The sequence below is a fragment of the Podarcis gaigeae genome (genome assembly GCF_964106915.1).
Source record: "Podarcis gaigeae genome assembly, chromosome: Z".
Classification (NCBI taxonomy): Eukaryota; Metazoa; Chordata; class Lepidosauria; order Squamata; family Lacertidae; genus Podarcis; species Podarcis gaigeae.
The window spans coordinates 37,645,842-37,667,101 of record NC_139691.1 but is presented as its reverse complement, the minus strand read 5'-3'; the positions used below and the strand labels follow the sequence as shown (position 1 = coordinate 37,667,101).

The window sequence follows — 21,260 nt, the reverse complement described above, 5'->3', positions numbered from 1 at the left end:
TGTCAACATTGACTGATACCAGCCTTACCTGGGAAAGCCGAGGAATGAACCTGGGATCTTCTGTACGCAAATCAGTTGCCATACCACTGACTCTTCCCTAATGTAGTAATTGGCCACAGATTTGCTTAAGTCACAACCAAGAGCATGAAGCATCTGGGAGCTCATACCTCTTTTGGCACGTGGTGCTTATGCCATTTAATACCACCTACCTGCTGGAAACAAAGATCCTCCCAAAGTCATCACTGCAGAAATATTAAACAGAAAGCAAATTCAAGCAAGAGATGTTCTGCCCTCCTTTCCTCGAAATGTGATTCAGGGTGCTTTTAAAAAATTCTGCTGACACTTTCATCCTGCTGCAGAAAGCCAGCTCAGGGCCACCCAGGAGACCGGCAGACATGCCAGTCAAGTGACCCCAGTTCAAGAAAGAGCCAGAGTTCCCAAGTCTCCAGCCATTGGAGGCCGTCACAGCAATGACACTCTGGCTCCTGGGGCCTTGCCGTTCCAACTGCAATGTATTCCTGTTTGTCTCATTGTCAGGGGCTTCAGAGGGAACCATTCGTCTGACCTGCCATGCAGAGACACAAGAGCTGCAATCTCACCCAACTGTGATTGGAAGTTGATAAAATAACGCAAAGGATATTTGAGAGAAACAAGCCACTACCATAGGCAGACACAGACCCCCACCCCCTGGAACATCAAACCAGTTTTGCTATTTCACACACTTCACAATTTATGACCAGAACTAAAATAAAATTGTTCTAAAACAAACTCTTCATTACATTTTTGCATTGTACACACCCTAGATTACACCCCCTAGTACCCTCCAGATACTTTTTAAAAAGAATTGTTGTTGCTGTTTTCATCATTGCTTGCAAACTTAACAGAGAAAATGAAGGTGGGAAGAATAAAAATAAAGTCAGTAAAATAAAATGAAATTTGAAAAACAAAAAACAAATAATAATACTTGTTGCCACCTGTCTGTTTCAGGAGACAATGCAGGAGTTCACCTTTGGGGTTGGAGCCAAACTCAACCTGCTGGAAGATTATAGTCCCTGCTGTGGCTGTAGAGACTGATATGGGAGAGACATGTTTTGTTGCAGCTGGGGCAAATGAAGGCATCCAGATGTGCTGCTCTAGATGCACAATGACATTTCTTCTCTCTGTGCTTCTTCCTAGCACATTGTTCTTCTGGACACTGCTGTGGATGCATGACATGACTGCCTGTCTCCGGGCACTGCGGTCTTCTGAAAGGGATTTCTGCATGGTGGGGTTCATATTGCCAGCCTTCATTTGCAGACCTCTTTGTAACACAGAGTTGGTCTGCCAATGAGCCTGGTGCCTGAAGCCCGCTCCCCGTATATCATGTCCTTGGGGATCCTGCCATCTTCCATTCTCTGCACATGACCAAGCCAACATAGACGTTGCTGAGATAGGAGTGTGAACATGCTGAAAATGTGGGCATGGGAGAACACATCTTTGTTTTAGACTCTGTCCTGCCATGCGATGTTGAAATCCTACTGACGCAGCTCATGTGGAAGGCGTTAAGGCCTCCATGACCTCCCCTTGCATTGTTGGGAACAAGGATCTGTGCCACAACACTTGTGTGACTCCAGCATTGTGACCCTCTAGAAAAACAAACCCGTATAGTTCCCAACAGATTACCATTGACAGGGACTGTCCTGAATCATAAATGCAGCTTTAGCAATCAGAGGTCAACAGTCGACATGATTTTCTCAGTGCACCAGCTGCAGGAGAAATGCTGAGCAAAGATGCCCTCTGTACATTGCCTTCATAGACCTGACAAGGTCTTTGAACTTCTAAGCCAAAAAAGGATTTTTTTGCTCAACAAGATAGGATGCCCACCTAAGCTTCACAAAATTATTGTGTCCTTCTGCGAGAACCTGTGTGGCACTATCCAGTATGATGGCTAATCAGATGCCTTCCCGTAAAGAGTGGTGTGAAACAGGGCTGTATTCTTGCCCCAACTCTCTTTGTCATATTTTCCCTCCATTGCTCTCATATGCCTTCACCTCAACTGAAGACGGTGTGTCCTTCCATTCAGGGTTTGTTCAATCTGGCACATCTCTGTGCCAAAACAAAAGTGTGGTGGGTCCTAATCCAAGAGATGAATACAGTGATACCTTGGGTTACATATGCTTCAGGTTACATACGCTTCAGGTTGCAGACTTCGCTAACCCAGAAATATTACCTCCGGTTAAGAACTTTGCTTCAGGTTGAGAACAGAAATCGTGCTCCAGTGGTGCGGCAGCAGCAGAAGGCCCCATTAGCTAAAGTGGTGCTTCAGGTCAAGAACAGTTTCAGGTTAAGAACGGACCTCTGGAACGAATTAAATACTTAACCTGAGGTACCACTGTAATATCTGGTGGAAGTGATTGTTCCGGTTTGCAAACATTCTTTCTTTTGGAACCCGAACATCTGATGGGGCTTCCACAGCTTCTGATTGGCTGCAAGAGCTTCCTGCATCCAATCAGAAGCTGCAATTTGGTTTTTGAATGTTTTGGAAGATGAACGGACTTTCGGAACGGATTCCGTTTGACTTCCAAGGTACAACTGTAATTTTCTTTCGCACTCAAAATGCAAAGGACAGTGGAAGAAAGGGCAGGGCTGATATATAGGGGGACACTGAGGGTGGGGCTTGCACATGTGCTTCCATGCACCCTGTCTAGTTTGAGCCCTCATATGTTCTTTTGAATATCTGCAGGTGACTAAGATCCCTTGCCCTACCATTTCAGTATTGAGCAATAAACATTCCATATTTGCCGTTTTCCTAAGAAGAACAGGTTAAAAATACTTCAGCTGATGCTTGTTTTTCCTTTCTTTCTTTTTTGGTACTTCATTTAATGGGCCCACTAATGAATCTCATGGATATAATGAATTAATGAAAAGAAAGGTGGATTAAATTACTACTTTTCTGGCCGTAAGTCATCAATCAAACTGCACTACACAGCCTGAAATTTCATTATAAGGAACTGTTTTGTGAATCAGTTTTACCTCATTCATTTTAATTAAATGAATATTTATATATTCATTTTGCCAAAAAATATATACATATGTCCATAAATCTCTTGCCGTAGAAGATGGCAGTTTATTGAGGACCAAATTGTTACAGCTTTGTTGAACAGGACACTGAAATGGAGTTGATGAAGAATAACTCTTTAAGGATGCATGGATCCCTTTGTATTTGTTTATTCAATTTATTTCAGAATTTATACATTGCCCTTCATTGTCAGAATGATCTCAGGGCAGGTCACAATACATTATAAAACTATAGAGAATCAATAATAAAATGTTTACAAAATCTGTAGCATGCAATGTTTTTACTTCCTATTATATTTCTTACCCACCCTTCATTAGAATGTCCCAGGGTGGATTACAGTATATAAAACACTAAGCAATTAAAGCAGCACTAAACAGCAATCCCACCCATAAATATCACCCCAGACAACGTATTTCAAGGATATCAAAATCAGTTTTGTAGCTCTCAAAGGCCTGGGTAAAGACATCCATCTTCAGCAACTGATGGGAGCTGAAAAGAGACAGTTACTCTGGGGAGGGAGGTCCACATTTGGGGGCCCACAACTGGGGGGGGGGGGACCCTCTCATGATCTGTGAAGCCCTTGAATCTCAGTTGATCTGAATCCCCAGGCTTGAGGGGAAGCGTTATTTGTTTTTGTTGTTCTTGTTTTTATTATGTATTTTGTATTTTTCATCTTGTATTCTTATGTTGTGAACCACCCTAAGATCTGGTACTGATGAAGAGTGGTATACAAATTAAATAAATAAACAAATAAATAAATAATCTCCTATGTCATTGTTAACAGATGGATTGTCTCTGGGCTTCTCCTCCTCCTGAGGAGACCCTTCCTCCCAAGGAGACTCCTGCCCATAAAACATCCTGGGAAAGGAATAAACACTCTTATGCCAGTTCTGGGCCTTCCATAGGCTCCACTGTGGCTTCATTCTTGAGATAGAGGTGATTAGGTGGGAGAATCAGCAAGTGAGGAAAAGTTTGGGATTTAGATGGAGGGATGACCACAGGCAAGATAAGCATAAGTCTGTTTTAGGGCTACAGCAGGTTCTTTGTTGTCCACAGTTTTCTGGGCAACAGGCCCTCATCTTTTCTTCAAAGAAAAAGGACGTCTCCTCAGGGTCCTGGTTAGGGAAGATTGTGACACCAAGGCAGCTTCATATGAGATCCCCAGATGCAGAAGTGAACAGATCTCCTACATTTGCACCTTCAGTAGCTTTGCCTATTTGAGAGGATTTCAGCAGGTTGTTATGTTATACCTATTGAAATGTCCTCTTCTACACAGTTATTAAACCTACATGAATAAGAGGGACATTTTAGGCAACAAAACTTCTTTTTCTTTTCTTTTTTGCAAATTTCTTCAGTAAGGGTTCTTAAAAATAGGGTTTTGGAAATGAATGTAGGGATATCGCGGAGTGGGGAGTGGGGTCCAGAGGGAGCACACTTCCCCACCAGCAGGCAGCCACGTCTGCCTGCACGCGTGACCTTGGGGTGCAGGGAACACCCCCCCCCGACAAGCCACAACTGTCTGTACATCGTTCCACCCATGTCTGACCTTTTGCGGTCTCAGAAGTCAGCAGTGTAATCTGTAATCCTTTTCCATGAGACTTTTGTCTCCTACGTCATACATTGTGCAAGGGGAAAATGACGCGGTGGGACAGGTGCCAAAATAGCCTTTTACCACCCCACAATTTCGGGACGGAAGATGTGTAAAGGTCACAGCCCAAAAATGTATTTGCCTAGCTTGCATGTTTGTCTCAATAAAAGGAGGCTCCACAGGAATGGTGGTAGCTCGCTTGCTTGCTTCAGACCACCTGTGCGCAGCTCACATCATGTTCAACACCTGTCTTGGGCCTTCACTTCAAATGAAGAATTCAAATCTGCTATTATTTTTCATGACTGGATAACATTTAGCATTTGATGAAGAGGCACTTATCTGCTTTCAGAAAACCAAAGAATTTTAATTTTACCTTCTGAAAAATTTCAGGTAATGCCAAAAATTCAACATACCCTATTACAGGAGCCCCATTCTTTCCAAAGCTAGCTTCACATGCTCACTAGAATCTATTAGCTTCCCTTCCATCCCAACATAATTGCTTATACACAGAATAAATGCTTCTTAATGCATTTGAATTACAGCTACTGTGCAAGTATAACCAGCTCCATTGTGAGATTAAATACACTCTGATACTGAAAAAGAAAAGAAAAAGAAAGCCATTACTGACAGCTGACTTACGCATCTACTTCAGAAGCCACCACTCAGAAGTCATTTTGGAGAAAGCGACTAGAAACACCTTCAAATGCCATAATGAAGCATTTGATAACACAATGAAAATTAATCCCAGCAGTATTCTGGGATGAGCTGCAGCTCACTTATAAGGCATATGCTTTTCATGGCCCAATAATTTGAATGTCCAGTTCAAGAGGTAGGACGTGTGCTTGAGACCCTGGAGAGAAAGCAGACACAGGACTCTGTCACAATAGACAGTGTTCTAGATCATGGGTGGAGAACCTTTAACACTCCACCTGTTATTGGACTCCAACTCCTATCAGCCTTAGGGAGTATGGCCAAAGTGGGGGCTCTTGGGAGTTCTGGTTCAAGAACATATAGAAAGCCACAGCTTTCCCATTCCTACATGAAGGCAGATTCATGGGTTCATAATAGTTTGTGTCAGATTTTAGAGGAATGGGGAAGGTTAGAAAAGAAGCCTTTGCTACTTTCAATGCAAGTTTTACACACAAATCACCACCACCGTCCTAAGATAGGCCTAAACATGCTTAGCTACTTTCCCAGCCCAACGTAAAGGTCAGGGGTGCCAGCCCAGTAATTCTCAGATCTCACACATTTGAAATGCAAATGTTAAGATATTGATTTTTCACAGACTGTAAATGTGTAGCCATGAAGTTCAACAAGCCTAAAAATGTGCACCTTAAATATTTATAAATTGCCAGTCTGATGAATGTGAATGGCTGGGAGACTGAGCATCTAAACCCAAACTTTCAATTTGGTCTTTTGCATATCTGGAAGTCTGAGTTGTCTGCAATGTGACCCTCAAACCCTGGTCAGCAGCTATATTGCCTAGAGGGCCAAACCAGTTGCAAGCATTGAATCTCTCTCTCTCTCCCTCCCTCCCTTTCCCTTTCCCTCTCCCTCTCCCTCACTTTCTCCCTCTCCCTCTTCCCCTCTCCCTCTCTCTCACACACTTTGCTTGTCCTTGCCCCACTGCAACCTGCTCCAACTACAGTACTCACTTGGAGGAGTGCATTGCAGCTGTTCCTTCTGCCACCACCTTCAACATGAATGGCAGTAGCAGTAGCAGGAGAAGTAATAAGGCTAGAGCTGGCTCAATACAGTTTGCTACCTGAAGCAAAGGGCAACATGGTTCCCTCTCCCCTTATTTCACATGCAGAAGCCAGCTGCACTGGAAGTTGAATCTTATTTCAACACTGACAGTAAACCATATTTCTCCATTGAAAGTGAGAGAAGCAGGATAGCTTAAGTAGGCACAGAGCAGACCACATGGCCCACACAGATTTGTCCTTCAGCACCTCACTGCCACCACCTGCCCATCAGCATCTGCCACCCGGGGTAGATGCCTCATTCTGCCTAATGGTAGAAGACAAGGGTCATCATGTTTAATGCAAATGTACATTCCACCCCTTCAGAAATAGATAAATTGGGGGGGGGCATTTTCCCAGCTCTTCAGATGGGAAGCTAATACCCATAATATCACTGATACCTCTCTCAAGTGTTCAGATGAGGGTGGCCTGATGTAAAAGAAGGCAGAGCTCTGACACTTTTAATAGCTGTGTGGCGGAGGGGATTTACGCAGGGGCTTGCAATACTTCTGAATAATAATTTTTAAAAAACAAACAGTGAAGGGCAAAGATCTAAAGCAGGGATGGGGAACTTTTTTTTTTGCAAAAGGGCCACATTCCCTCATGGATAATCTTCTGGGGGCCACATCCCAGTAGTAGGTGAGGCTGAGGAAGTGAGCAGAGCAGTGGACATGATATCTTTCTACTGTAAGTAGATCCACAAAACAGTCAGCAGAAAAACGTAAATTATCTCTAGAGAGTCATACTCAGCCCCTGCCTTATTTAAAGAGATGGACATACATGGATCCTTCAAAACCTTTGGAAAGGTAGGTCACCTGCTAATAAGTGGTGGCACCCACTTGTCCTTGCAATGCAAGAGGAGGAGGAGTGGTAGGAGGGCAAGATATATGGCTCACCCAGTGTTTGACTTAATGGAATGTGCATCTTTCACACAAATTGCAAAAATGCTGAAAGAAACCAGTCTGATGCCATAAATTAAGAAACCTACTACAGCTTTTTTTGAAATGTTATTTCCCTTTTCACCCAGAGAAGGTCTGCTAGGCTAAGCAAGGCTTCAAGTTTAACATATAGGAAGGAAACATGCACAGAATGAGAAAAACTCAAAGACCTAATAGGAAACTTGGACGGGAGATGCAGCATGGATAACTGACACTTCAGAAATGTTAGAAGGGGTATTGTGTGATGATAATGAGGTTTGCAGCACTTGAAGGGCTGTTCCTCTGCCTGAATTTTTCATCATCCCCCAAAATGGACAATGTGAAAAAGCAGAGTGACTGTGAATGATAGAGGTAACCCATCTGCTGGTTGCAGTGTAACAATTAAATAATTTTGGTACAATAATGAAACTGAAATAAGTAATCAGGGGAAAGGAAAGGAAATGAATTCATAAGAAGCAGAACAGAGCTCCGAATAATCTGGCAAACACAGTTATTGATAAGGGGCAGTTATTTTTGATCTACAATGAAACAAAGCACAGCTCTCTGGACATTGTTGAAGCCATACAGCTACTCATTTGTTACACAATTAATTAGGAGATGCCAAACATAAAGAGCTAATGCTAGGGGGGAAAGGAGGAGAACAAGTGCTGGGGCAATTTTGTGGTTCAGTAAAAACCGTGATCACCATCATCTTTCTAATTAATTTCCTCTTGGATGCAAATTCTCAGAGGAATGTTTATGAAAATATTTCCATTCCTTGGAACTGGAGAACTTTCCTTGATTTTCATTTTCTGGCTTAAATCAACACACAGAGTATTGAGCACACTAGCTCTTCCCCAATCACCATTTGGGATGGAGAATATAGTTTGCCTCTAAACCTGAGTTTACCTAATTTGCACTTTCCAAAACAACACACAAACCCAGAAGTTGCAACCCTTCAAAACTCTCACTTCTCGAAATTTCTCGATGCACTTCTTCAGCAAAGTAACATGTAGAAACATGCATATAAGGAGGTGCAGTATGAATAAATATGCACATTTTAGTGGGGGGCGGGAGAAACCACTCAAAAAAGCAGTATATTACAAAACATAGCTTTGCACAAATGTGTACATTAGGCAAAATTACACGCAAAAATGTTCATACCAGGAGAAATCTCCACTAGAATGTGGGTGAATTTCCATGAGGACCTTTTTTAAAATTGCAAACTGGTGTGGGAAAGTGGAGAACTAAAAATGGAAAAATGAGAAATTGAGAGAAATCGCCACATCCATCCATCCATAATTACCTCCTCATCTGTCTCCACAAAAAGGGCAAATATCTACAGCAGGTAGCCTGATCTAATTGTATAGTTTATTTGTATAAAATAGAACTCTGGGAACTAAGCAGGAGACATTTTGTTGGTTGAGGCCCACTGGCAGTTGAATCTTACTTCAACACTAGCAACAGGACATCCTCCTGCATTTCACTTGCACTTTTTTAAAAAAAATATGGCAACCCTAGCATAGAAAGCCCTTAACAACTTGGGGCCAGTTTACCCACAAGATCACCTTACCCCACAAGTGCCCACCCAAGTGCTTCAAATGTCAGATTTTACTACCAATTACCGCATAATACCACACTTGCCAAGAACATTATTGATTAATGTGGCAGCACCTGTACTTTGGAACATCATTCCTTTTGAGATCAAGGAGGTGACTTCAGTGCACTCTTTTCAGCACCTGCTAAAAACATTGCTTAGAAAGTTGAGGCAATTCTAATGTGTTTTAGTATTTTAACATTTATGTTTTTTAAAGTGTGGTTTTGAATTTTTCATGGTTTTACTGCTTTATCTTCCGTGAATTGTTTTGAATCTTTTGTTTTGGTATTAAGCAGCGTGTACATTTTGTGAACTAAATAAATAAACAAATAGTGTAAGATCCTAAAAAAATTAAGAGGGGCAATTTTACTTTTTTAATTCCCTCAATCTTGAAAGCCAGCTCCCAATTTTGCAATACGTTAGTTGTTCCAAATAAATTCGGTGGGTAGGCTTATGGTAATCTAGATGTTGTTGCACTGCAGCGACCTTCAGCTCCAGCCATTGCACCCAATTCTCAGAAATAAGGATAGAGGTGAGGGGAACTGATATTGTTTGCATTTAATGAGAAACTACCCAATTTACATGTCTCCAACCAATATGCAAAACAAAATACAATTCTATTTTGAAATTTGAATCCAAATATTGCAGTACAATTGCCCAACCATACAATGCATGGGAAAATGAAGCCCAGTGGCGGAAAGTGTGCATAAAATACATACATTAGTGAAAATGCCATCCAAAAATCTATATAACAGTAAAAACTACAGGCAAACACATGTATTTTTGAATAAATTCACCCTAAATTGTGGAGGAATTTTCATGAGGATTTAAAAGTTTATTTATCTATTTAGAATATGTGTGTGTGAGAGAGAGAGAGTGCGCACACACACGCAAAAATAAAAGCTTTTTAAATAATACATAAACACATACAATAAAAACCATAAAAGATAATTATTAAAACCAGACATCAATTTACTATTGTAGAATGATACACTCTTAAAGATGCCTGCAAAGTTCTGGCGGAATAGAAAAGTTTTTGACTTCTGGCACAGCCGCCATGGCAACCTGCCAATCCCATGGTAGCGGATGCCAGCCGTGCAGATTATTAAGGATAATTTGGGAGTAATTATCCTTGCAAGCCCCCTCCCAGGATTGGGGGGAAGAGCTTTCTCTTGTGGATCATCCAATAACTGGTTCTCGCTCCAATGGAGTGTGGGGGCAGGGGAGCAGAGTGCACAGCACTGCACGTATTGGAAACTCCCCAATGCAGTCGCCATGAGCGGAGGTAATTCTGTTTCTTTTAAGATGTATCTGAATTTGGACTTAAGAAACACACGTGTTTTGGAAGAAGGAAAAAGATAACCTGTGAAATGAATCAGCCACTGAGTGCCAAGGTTTTGATCTGGAGAGGACCCTCGTCATCGTAATTGGAATAAGTGAAGGGGAGCGTTTGTTCTTCTTTTTTTTTTACATTATTTTTGCTGTGCTATGAATCGGCAAGCCTTCACTGAAAAAGAATCAATTATTAATGGAATGATATTACTAATGGATTACAACTATATATGGAATGCAAGAGAGATTTAACAAGAACTTATAATTCTCTTTACGGAGTGCTTAAAAGAATAGACTGTGTGAAATACTGGGATGATTTGTAACATTGCCAACAAAAGAGAGCTCTAGTTCTGCTTTATTATGGTTTTTGTGAGACGCCAGCTCGTTTGAAGAAGCAAGGAGATAAACACTGGAAGTTAATCAGAAGTCGTGGCCAGATGCTGGATTGCTTTTGGTTTCAGAGAGGCAAAATGGAGCTGTGGTTTACCTACACATGAGTTTTCGAAGGAGGAGCAATGTTGAAGAAAATTGACTGATTACAACATGAAGGAAAAGAAGAAAGTAAACAAATATTCCACACAGCTACAGGATATAAATTCCATCTGCAAGTTAATGGATTTGGATTTATTGAACACGATTGAAAGTCATCACATCTGTGGCTGCTAGAACAAAGGATTAAGATCAGAATTGTGGAACTTGGACTAATTAGGAGAATTGGTGCAGGATCAAGGAATAATATGAACTCATGATAGCTGGAACATGGGAAGTCATCCAAAAATGTTTAATTCAGAACTGTTTAATTGGCTCTTTTGATTGTATTGTGATTTGGCATGATTTGGCATAGTATGAATGTGGCCTCCATTGGATTGTTATTAATGAAAAATTAATAAAAAATAATTTTAAAAAAGCTTTCAGCTGACATTTAAAGTTGGAAATAATAAGAGAGAAACAGTAAAACAAAACTGGCACTTTTGTCCATTCCTAGAGAGGGATACTGCAAGTTGTAGCTCAGAAACATCTAGAGGGTCACAGCTGTTCCAACCCATAATTGCCTGAGTGTGGGCATTGCCCAAATGTGGACATATAGCCAAATGTGGATACAGAAATAGTAATCTACCTATTCTAGCAAATGGGAATTATATTTAAGTAACATAGTATATCTTCCCCATTAGAACTAATTCACTGCATATTGTTAGTTCTACAATATGTATAGCTAACACCTTCCAGCCCACTCTGTGCCTCTAATGAAGTAGGCTTTTGCCTACCAAAGCTCATGAAACAACAGACTAGTTATCCACTAAGCTGCCGTGGGGCTCTCTGTCTATTTGCTGATGCCAACAAGATCGCTCATCTGCTGGATCGAAGCCTTCAGGTTAAATTCAGCATTGATGGAAATGCTGACAATTCCCCCAAGTGTTAGGCACTTTGGCAAACTCATTAGGCTAACAACTTCTTTCATAGTGCAGTAGTACATGGCTGGCCTTTTGCGCTTTTGACACTTTGCTACATCCTCCCATCTCTCAGCCCACAAGCTTGAGCTAGATTGGCAGTTCGCACTCTCTCAGCAAAAGCAGCCACACAAGGGGGAGGGATCCCACATCATTCGACATTTCAGCCTGATATGACACATCCTTCAGACTTGCCGCAAACTCTTGAGCAGGTTCTTTGTCTAATTAGTTTCACAAGTCAAGCTCGTACAATCCTGGTACAAAGTTTCTGCCGTGACTACAATATTCTTTTTTATAAAGGGGGCCCCTCTGCAGTCGTTTCAGGATGGGTTGAAGATGTTGGGTTGAAAAAGGGAAATTTCACTCAAACTAACAAGAATCAGACTTCAAGATCTTTGGAACAGAGGACCAAAGGGCATTTTTCTAAGAAAATTTCTGAGATTTTTCTTTCTTTTTTCACCACCACTGCCCCAGAATTTTCTCTCAGTTTTCTCTGCCACTTTTTTGTGGCATATACCATTTTTCCTCCCACAATGCTTTATAAGTGGTGCAAAATGGCAACTGGGATGCCGATGCAGTTGTTGCTGTTGCTGAATAACACCCCCCAACCCCCCTAAAGAAATATATATATATTTGTCATTGCTAATGGTGAGCCACAATCCTAATTAATGTCTGGAGAATTTTCCATGCTTCTGCATAAATTTGGTAAAATGGTCCCTTCAACATCTTTGTCCACGCACACAGTGGAGAGTTTCAAAAGGCCATTTTTGTACAATGTTACTTTGCCACTACAACCTGGCCACTATATAGGACTCATTGTTGCCATTCTATACCAGCTGCTATTCCTACACATGAATCCTCGATCCTCTTGAGTTATGTGTACCTATAGTGATGCTGAACATGTAGGGCATTTGGAACAAATGAAAATAGAACTAACTGAGACATTTGACTTCATTCTCATCCACTGACACGATGAGAAGGTGTGATGACACAAAAAGTTAACAAACATTCTTAGCAAACAAAGTTAGGAGGTTTGCAGTTCAGATTCTGTAAGAGAATGCAAACCTCAGACAAGTCTGAAGGAAGGAAGGAAGGAAGGAAGGAAGGAGCTTTTAAGTGCTTGTTAAAATAAGTCTGAAAATAAGTCCCTTGAGGAAAAGGTCAAGGACCTCAGATGTAACGTGGCAGAAGTAAGGGTGCAGAGTAGTGAAGGACTGAGATACAGAAACATGGGTGAAGGTTAGGTGAAGAAGGAGGAAGTCTAAAGAAGGGAGCAGCAGAGACAGGGAACCGAGGCAATTTCACATATTGACTTGAATTAACCAGACAAATCTCTGACTACAAGGTTCTAGTTTTCTCTGTAATTCCCCAGATCTGCCCGCTCCATTTTGCCCAAACTGCAAGTGATCATAGACAGTGTCAAAAGCTAAGATTACTTTGGAATGAGGTGACACAATCTATCAACTTAAACTTTACTAATCCCATTTTAGAAGTCAATCCTCCAGCACTAAGAGGTTCTCACAATTAACCCTGTTCTGAAACTTGACCTTCTTTATACCTTTCACAGATTCTGAAGGCCAAAGGCTGAACAGTTAATGCCTGACTTTTCCCCATATATACAGAGGTAGACATTTTTCAAAATTGAAGAGCCAATGTAGTAAGAACCAAAATGTTAAATTTTAAAAATTGAAGTGCATCAGTTTGGACACTGCATTATGACATAGGAGTGGATCTAATGTAAAACTGCAATCCAGAGTCCACTTATGTGGAGGTAAGACCCATTTAATTAAATAGGACTCACTTCTGAATAGTTTTAGAATTGTTCTTTTAGCCATGCTGAAAATAAATGTATGACTGAAATTAATGTGGGACCAAGTCTTGTTCAAACCTGTTGTCAGTGCCAGTGCTCTGATGAGGTGAGTGCCTTACATGGCTCCCATGGTGAATAGTCATCATGTAACATTCTGGGGTAGTAATAGCAGCAAGCAATCTCCCTACTAAAGGGATGGTTGTAAGAATACAATCACTTATTGTTGTAGTATCAGTGTGGTTAGGTAACCTTAGAGCAGGGGAATCCAACCTGGTGCCCTCCAGATGTTGCTGCATGCCAACTCTCAGCCTCAGCAAGCCTAGCCAAATTAAGGATAATGAGAGTTGTAGTCCAGCAACATATGGAGGGCACCGTGTTGGCTATCCCTGCCTCAGGATACCGTGGAAATGTTTAAAACTTCTGTTGCATCTACAAGTATGCACTGTGCTTCATATGCATTATCTACTTGTAACTTTTCCAACAAGAAAGACATTCAGAACTTGGAGAAGGTGACATTCTGTTCCTACTGTACAGGGGGAGTCAATATCATGTGAGTACTTGTGCATGCATACAACAGCTTGCTGTTTGGAACAGACTCAGGCAAAGAAAGTTGTAAGTTAGCTGATGTCACTCTCTGGAGATCTGATGCAGGGTAGTAGAGCTTCTGCCTTGCGGGAGATGGATTTTTGTATATGTTGAACAGATGATTCTCAGGGCAACATGTAACAAACATAACCTTTCAGAAGTAACACACACACACTAGCAGTCCTCAGTTCTCTGGCTGATGAATGGCATCAGAGCATGTTTTTTTTAGTTACACGGTCCCAGCGCAACTGGTAGTTCTGGGCAGAGTGTTATTTCTTTCAGGGATTGGCAAAGCAAGCTCCAAACAGCTGTTCTTTCTTTACCCAATGGATGGGACCAGGCTGGTTTTCTTCTTGTGGTGATGCTCTTCTTGGAAACTTCCCCATGGCCAGTGGTAGGGACTAGATGTGTTCCACTTCTATATTTAGAAATAAAGCAAAAATGACAAAGGCACATATGCAGTATATGCCTATACTTGTTTGCTCGGAAGCAAGTCTTGCTTTAGTGAGTGGAATTCCTCTTCAGTGCTGTCTCCTCTGAATTAACACAAATACAGGTAACCATATCCCTGGAATTTCTCGCCACTTGGAGAAACGGGTGTGAATGTGAGCATTGGGAGGTGGGGGTATCACACAGCCACCCAACCATTCCTAGAGATTGTCAGTTTTCCGTCCCTTTAAATAAACCCCTAGCTGCCCTTGCAATGTTGCCAGATCACATTCTTCACTGCCCTGCAAGCGAGGGCCCAGGAGGGCTTTAAAAGGGACTGACCTTCACTTTGATCCTGCACCAAGCTCTGCATCTCCTTTCATGTGCTTTTACACAGCTGAATGCTAATCACTCCCAGAAATATTCTGGGAGAGCCTTTGAGCACCCCAAAGACGCAATGGAATGGAGACTGCATATTCCCTGCTCCATGTCTGCTCAAACTCATAATGTTGGTTATTAATGACTATCTCCTGGGCATTCTTTTCCCTGACTGAAATATAATGATAAGGCGCCATAGGCACAGAGAGTACAGCAACCTTTCTTCTCAACTAGCTATTCATATGTCACAACACATATCTGGCTCTCGCTGACTACTGAGGTCTTCTTTATTGGGAACAAGGAGTGTCTGATTAAATAAAATGTACATTTATGATTAGGGCTGAGACAAATGTTTTCCAATGAACATTTGCTGGCAGGCAGGGGTGGGGGGCATCAGTTTTTAAAGGGGAATTCAAAGCTTTCCCAAAGGACCTACAAATGGTAGCTGTTTCACCTGATTGCTGGTGTTCACACTCCCTACTGGCAGCTGTGTTTGAGAGAGAGAAAGAGACAGAGAGAGGAGAGAGACACACACAAAGATTGGAAATAATAATTATTCTTCCAAGGATAATGATATCACAGACCAAAGAAAATTTAACTATGTCGCAACACAATGAAGCCCACTCAGAGTGAAGGGAATGATTAGTCAGGAAACATTGTCCTCATATTGAGGACTCCCCTGCTCAGCGCCTGAGGGCCCCAATACTGCCACTCAACCCCTGGCCCAGGGCGGGGCCTGATGGGCTCTGTAAAGGACGGCTGCTGCTGCTGCTGCTGCTGGGCAGAGAGGGCTCCGTTTTGTTTTGTTTTTGTTTAAATTGCTGTTATTTTTTACCTATGTCATTTTAAACTGTGATATTAATGCTGTTTTCTTAGTTTTAGATTTTGATTTATGTGGAAATTGTTTCCAATTTGGTTGTGTATTTTTTGATGTGGTTTATTTATTGTTTATGACTTTTGTAATTTGCGTGTTGAGGTCCCCAATCCACCCCTCAAAATAACTCACAACGGACACGTAATTTTTGTTTAAGATTTTTGGCATGATTTTGGCCACAACTTTATTAAAATACAAACTGTGAGTGGTTGTTTAGGCATTGGTTAAGACTATCTGTCCCCCCGCCTGGGGACAGAACTGACTTCCGGGCACCACCGAAAGACAGTGCGGGGGAAAGCAAGTCGGGGAAGAATTGGAGCTGAGACACAGACCCTCAACTCTCACCCGCCTGCTCCCCGAAGGCTTGCCGGCCCTAGTCCCATTCCAGGGATTGGACGAAAAGATGGCAAGCCCCAGGATTCCTTTAACGGAATTCCCTTTCCGCAGCAACCATGGAGGGGCAGGCCCAGCCTATCCTGAACCCCTCCATGGAGGGGTAGGCCCAGCCTATCCTAAACCCCTCCTCCACCAGATTTATAACCAATGCCTAACCACAACCTTACAAGTTGTGACGATTTGCTACGCAGTAGGCAAAAACCACCCAGCCAGCCAATTTGCCAGGTGGAAAAATTCCTACCAGGCCCCTGCTCAAAGGCAGACGACCCCATGACAGGCATAGCAAGGTCAATGCAACAACCCCTTATTCTAGGGCGGGTGGGCGGGTGATCCGTTGCACGCAGCAAAAGAGAAAGTACAAGGCTGCGTGCAGAGTATTTAAACCTTTTACCCCTCCCACCAAAATTGCAACATAACTTTTGCCCCAGCAACTCGGCAATCCAATCAATGCCCCCTAGCCATCTTGGAGAACTTACCCAGCAACAAAGGGGTGGCTCAGTAGACCCCACCGCAACACGTGCTCTCCCTGAAGGAGAACACGCTTTAGTAAATTTTTTTTTTTGTAATTTAGTAAATCTTGTTATGCTGTAAGCCGCCTTGAGCATTGTTTTTTTTAACTGTGGAAAGGTGGCATACAAATAAAAAAATGAGGAGGAGGAGGATGAATTAGTTTTGTTTGCCTGCATTGTTGTTCTCCCACAGCCGCAACTCATTATCCACATTGTGAGGCATTGTTGCTATGAAGAAGGAGAAGGCAAAGTGGGGGGGGGGGGGATATGCTAAAGTGACAGGTCATCAGGGCTGCAAAGAGACTCACAGAGGGGCTGATTCTTGTATGTTGGATATGAATGAGTGTGTGAACTACCTGAAGGGGGTAGCTTGAATGTATACCAGGAGGGTGCATTCTTTCTGCATTGCTTAAAAAGTGCAAAAAGAGCCTCTCCAAACTGGAGTGTGTACTTCTTTTCATGGAAAGAATATTCACATTTTGGTTCAACCTAGTGGGGGTTGCTGGGGCCTAGGCCTAGAGGTCAGATGGGCAATGCCTAAGGTCCCATCCTCATCCCTTGTGAGTATTAAAGGAGGATGCAACAGACAGAGGATTGCAGGCAGCATAATTTCTTCACCATATATCCTTCACCAAAATAAAATTATAGTAATTACCCCAGTGTCATACAGTGAGCTTCATAACTGAGTGAGGTTTTGAAGCCAGTTCTCCCAAGCCGTAGTCCAACAATCTTACCATTGAACCTGTGCCCTGCAGTAACTCAATAAACCACAATACAATACAATATAATTTGCTCCAGTATAGTTTTATTTCTTGGAGTACTTCCAATAGCTGATGGTATAGAATAGCAGTGCCACATGAGGGGCCAGAAGGGCAGTAGCACGGGGATGAGGTGGCATGAAAGTTGGGGGAACTTTGGTAGCAGTTTGCAGGTGTGTGCTCACCTCCTGCAAGATGGGGTAGCCACAATAAAGATCATGCTACTTTCTTCATATACTGTGCAATATCTGAAACATGTTTACTTGTATACTACACCTATGGAGTACAGTGTGTATAGATGTGTATTAATTTATGATTTATTAGCAGGTCCCAACCAACTGGAAAATATTAATAGGATTCCAGCCTTAGTTACAACAAGAAGTATGCTTCTCATCTCTTAGTGCAGGATAGGGAAGCTGATGTTCTTGGTCTCCAACTCCCAACTGTGCCAGCCAGCATGGCAAATAATTCAGGAAGATGGTAGTTCAATAACAGCTGGAGGGCCCCAGCTTCCTCATTCCTTCCTTAAAGGATAGTCTGAAGCCCAGGGCTGAATAGTAGAGATGACAATGCTTTATGGTGCCTACACTGCCCAATAGGATCATGTGCTATTAAGGAATTAGCCAAATCATGTAACATCCAGTGTTGTCTTTTTTATCCTATGGAGAAGTAAGTCTGATTTGCATATAAATTAAATTTTAAAAATAACAATGACACTTGCTTGTAAAGTAGTTTGGATTTGCTTGGGGTCTAGAAAGTTCTGAGTGGCTTCTCTGTTTACATCATCATGTTTTCATGGGATGCATCTGGGGACGAATGAACCTGTCAATTTCAATTTCTCTTGGTTTTTCATTTTTCCAGTTTTATGTTCAGTTAGCCACATTTTCACATCACTTTGCAATTTTTAAAAAAATATATATTAAAAGACCCTGTGAAATTTATTTAGTATGGATTTTGCCTGATATTATTATTGCCTAATGTTATTGTCATGATTATATTCATTTATATGCACACTTAACCCTAGTATATGCCATTTCTATGTACATTACTTGACTGGATAACCACACTGCATGTAGAAACTTGTAAATCTGAAGGATGGTTATTTTCCATGTCACATACTATTTTAGAAAGAACAAAATAGTTTGGTTCATCTTTAAATGTGAACTGAATTTATTCCATATCCCTAGATGTTGCAAATGTTCTACTTTCCTATGGATGTTCATGCACATACATGAATGCTTAGGACAAAGCTGTCAGCAATGGCAGATTCACACCCCCTTCTGATGCACAGTAGGAAGTGAAAAGTCAGTTTGTTTGAGGATAGGCAAACATCCAAGAGCCACAAGGGGGAGCAGATGTGGGCCTGGAAAGAACAGATGAGGCCTGTGGAGAGTTGCAAAGGCCAACAGTAAGGCCGGGTGGGCTGTCTCCTCTCCCACATGTCTACAGTTTCTCACTCCTACTTCACACAATCCCTAGCAACTCATACATGAACTGACCCTACTTATAGGCCTTTTCTGAACCAATAGCCTAAATGTGGAGAGCAGTAGAGGCTGGTCCATTGGGCTGAATGGGTCAGTCTCCCACCTGCCTGTCTTACATACAGTTAGCCAGGTAGCAGCTTTGTTTCTCATTGGTTCTGGCTTCACCTACTGCTGGCCTCCCCACCTTCCACGTCACCAGCCTAATGGGCACCAGCCACAACTGGGGGAGTGACTGAAAGGTGATGACAAAGAATACCAACTGTCTTCATTTGTTCACCCAGGCACTCTCTCTCTCTATATATATATATCTTCTCTCTCTCTCTCTCTCTCGTAAGCAAGCATGGACACAGAAACAGCTGCCAGCATGCACAGTACAATGAGGTAAGGAAGCCCACCGACAGTGTCTTGGCAATGATCCCTTCAAAACCTGGATACTGGAGAAATTTGGTTTTCTGTGTCTGCTCCCCCCCCCCCCCAATTACCATTTGAACTGCTAATGATCTACAGCACTTCGAATAATGTGCATATTGGAATATAGCTAATCATCCTCCTAAATTAGCACTTTTACAAATTTGGTGGTGCACTTTTCTGCTAACACTCCAACATATATATATATATTATTATTATTGCTTTTTCATGGAGGTGAGAAAATACATTTTAAAATATGAACTCTCACGTAACTCTTCATGCATATTTATTTATTTATTTATTTATTATTTTTAAAAAGCAGATAGATTCAGAAAAAGTTGTGAATGAACAGGGTTGGCAGCCTTAATGAACACATGACACAACTTTAATGGCTGCAAAAGAGGATTTGGCAGCTTTATGGAGGAGAAAGCTATCAACATAGTCATGTTGATGGCTATGTTCTGCTTACACTGTTGGACGCTGCAGTGCTTCTGAATACCAGTTGCTGGAGACTGACCCATTGGGGGGGGGGGAGTGTGCTTATGCTTGGGTACTGATTGAGGGGTTCCCACAGGAATCTGGGTGGCCACTGTGAGAACAGGATGCTGAGCCAGATGGGCCATTGGAAAAAGACTTATTTGTCTGTCCCTACCTGAAGCCAGCGAAGAACTGATGCTTTTGAATTCTGGTGCTGGAGGAGACTCTTGAGAGTCCCATGGACTGCAAGAAGATCAAACCTATCCATTCTGAAGGAAATCAGCCATGAGTGCTCACTGGAAGGACAAATCCTGAAGCTGAGGCTCCAATACTTTGGCCACCTCATGAGAAGAGAAGACTCCCTGGAAAAGACCCTGATGTTGGGAAAGATGGAGGGCACAAGGAGAAGGGGACGACGGAGGATGAGATGGTGGGACAGTGTTCTTGAAGCTACAAACATGAGTCTGACCAAATTGTGGAAGACAGAAGTGCCTGGCGTGCTCTGGTCCATGGGGTCACGAAGAGTTGGACACAACTAAATGACTAAACAACAACAACAACCTGAGCTAGCACACCCCACACCCCAAAATGATGAGTAGATGCAAGAAGGAATTCCAACTTATCTTCCCTCCCTTGATGGGTGTGCACACCTTTGACATCAGATGCCTTTCAGAACACATGGCCATTGCCCTTCTCTAACATGTGAAGCAGAATCTCTTATTTTCTCTCCCAGCAGCCTCTCCCAAGAGAGTTTCTCCCCACCCCTCCCTTTGTACCTTCATATATTACTGGCTCTGCTGAGCAAAGCTCCATCACCTTTAGGCATTTCCTCTTAACCACTGAGGAACAGTTCCTTCATCTTACCACCCTTCTGGCATGACTTCTCCACATTATTGTATCATCAAGGTTTTTATATCTGCAATGTTGTCTTCCTGACTGTGTGGTGGGCAGCCCTACCTTTTGGGTATTGTGAAAAGAAGACAAGTTTAGCATTCTGTAGATATTATGGGATAATAGGAGGCACAATGACTATGACTTGGAGTCACTGTGTGGGGTGGTATGTAATATGCACAGAAAAGGAGGGAATCATTAAAAAAATGAAGGGCACGTGAGAAGCAAAACTCAAGCTGGTGCAAAATTCAAAGGCTTATTTATTCTTGCAAACCAAATGTAATATGTTTCAAATAAAATGTGTTTCAAATAAAATCTTCAGTGAAGCAAAGAAATAAAAATGTGGTTTTTTTCCTTCAAAGGATAATTCTCTATATGTGTTAGAAGGACAAATTGTATATAGCAATAGAAAGATAGTCAGCAGTGTGCAACAAATTCCTCACTTTTATCTTATTTTTATACCACCCTCCCTTTGAGAAAAGCTTTAAGGCCAGCCCTATCATTAGGCAGAGTAACTCATGCTCTTCTGGCAGGAGATGTTTGGGTGGGGGACAGACAATGGTGGTAAATGTTGGAGAA

General features: G+C 42.1%; 1 long non-coding RNA gene across 1 annotated transcript; it reads right to left on the bottom strand.

Moving 5' to 3' along the window:
• Positions 1 to 269: 269 nt before the first annotated feature.
• LOC310836578 lies at positions 270 to 5,503 on the bottom strand. The gene is made up of 2 exons (XR_014560162.1): positions 5,286 to 5,503; positions 270 to 565 (listed from the first exon to the last, which is right to left on the bottom strand). It is a non-coding gene; the product is annotated as an uncharacterized lncRNA (long non-coding RNA).
• Between the last annotated feature and the right edge of the window lie 15,757 nt (positions 5,504 to 21,260).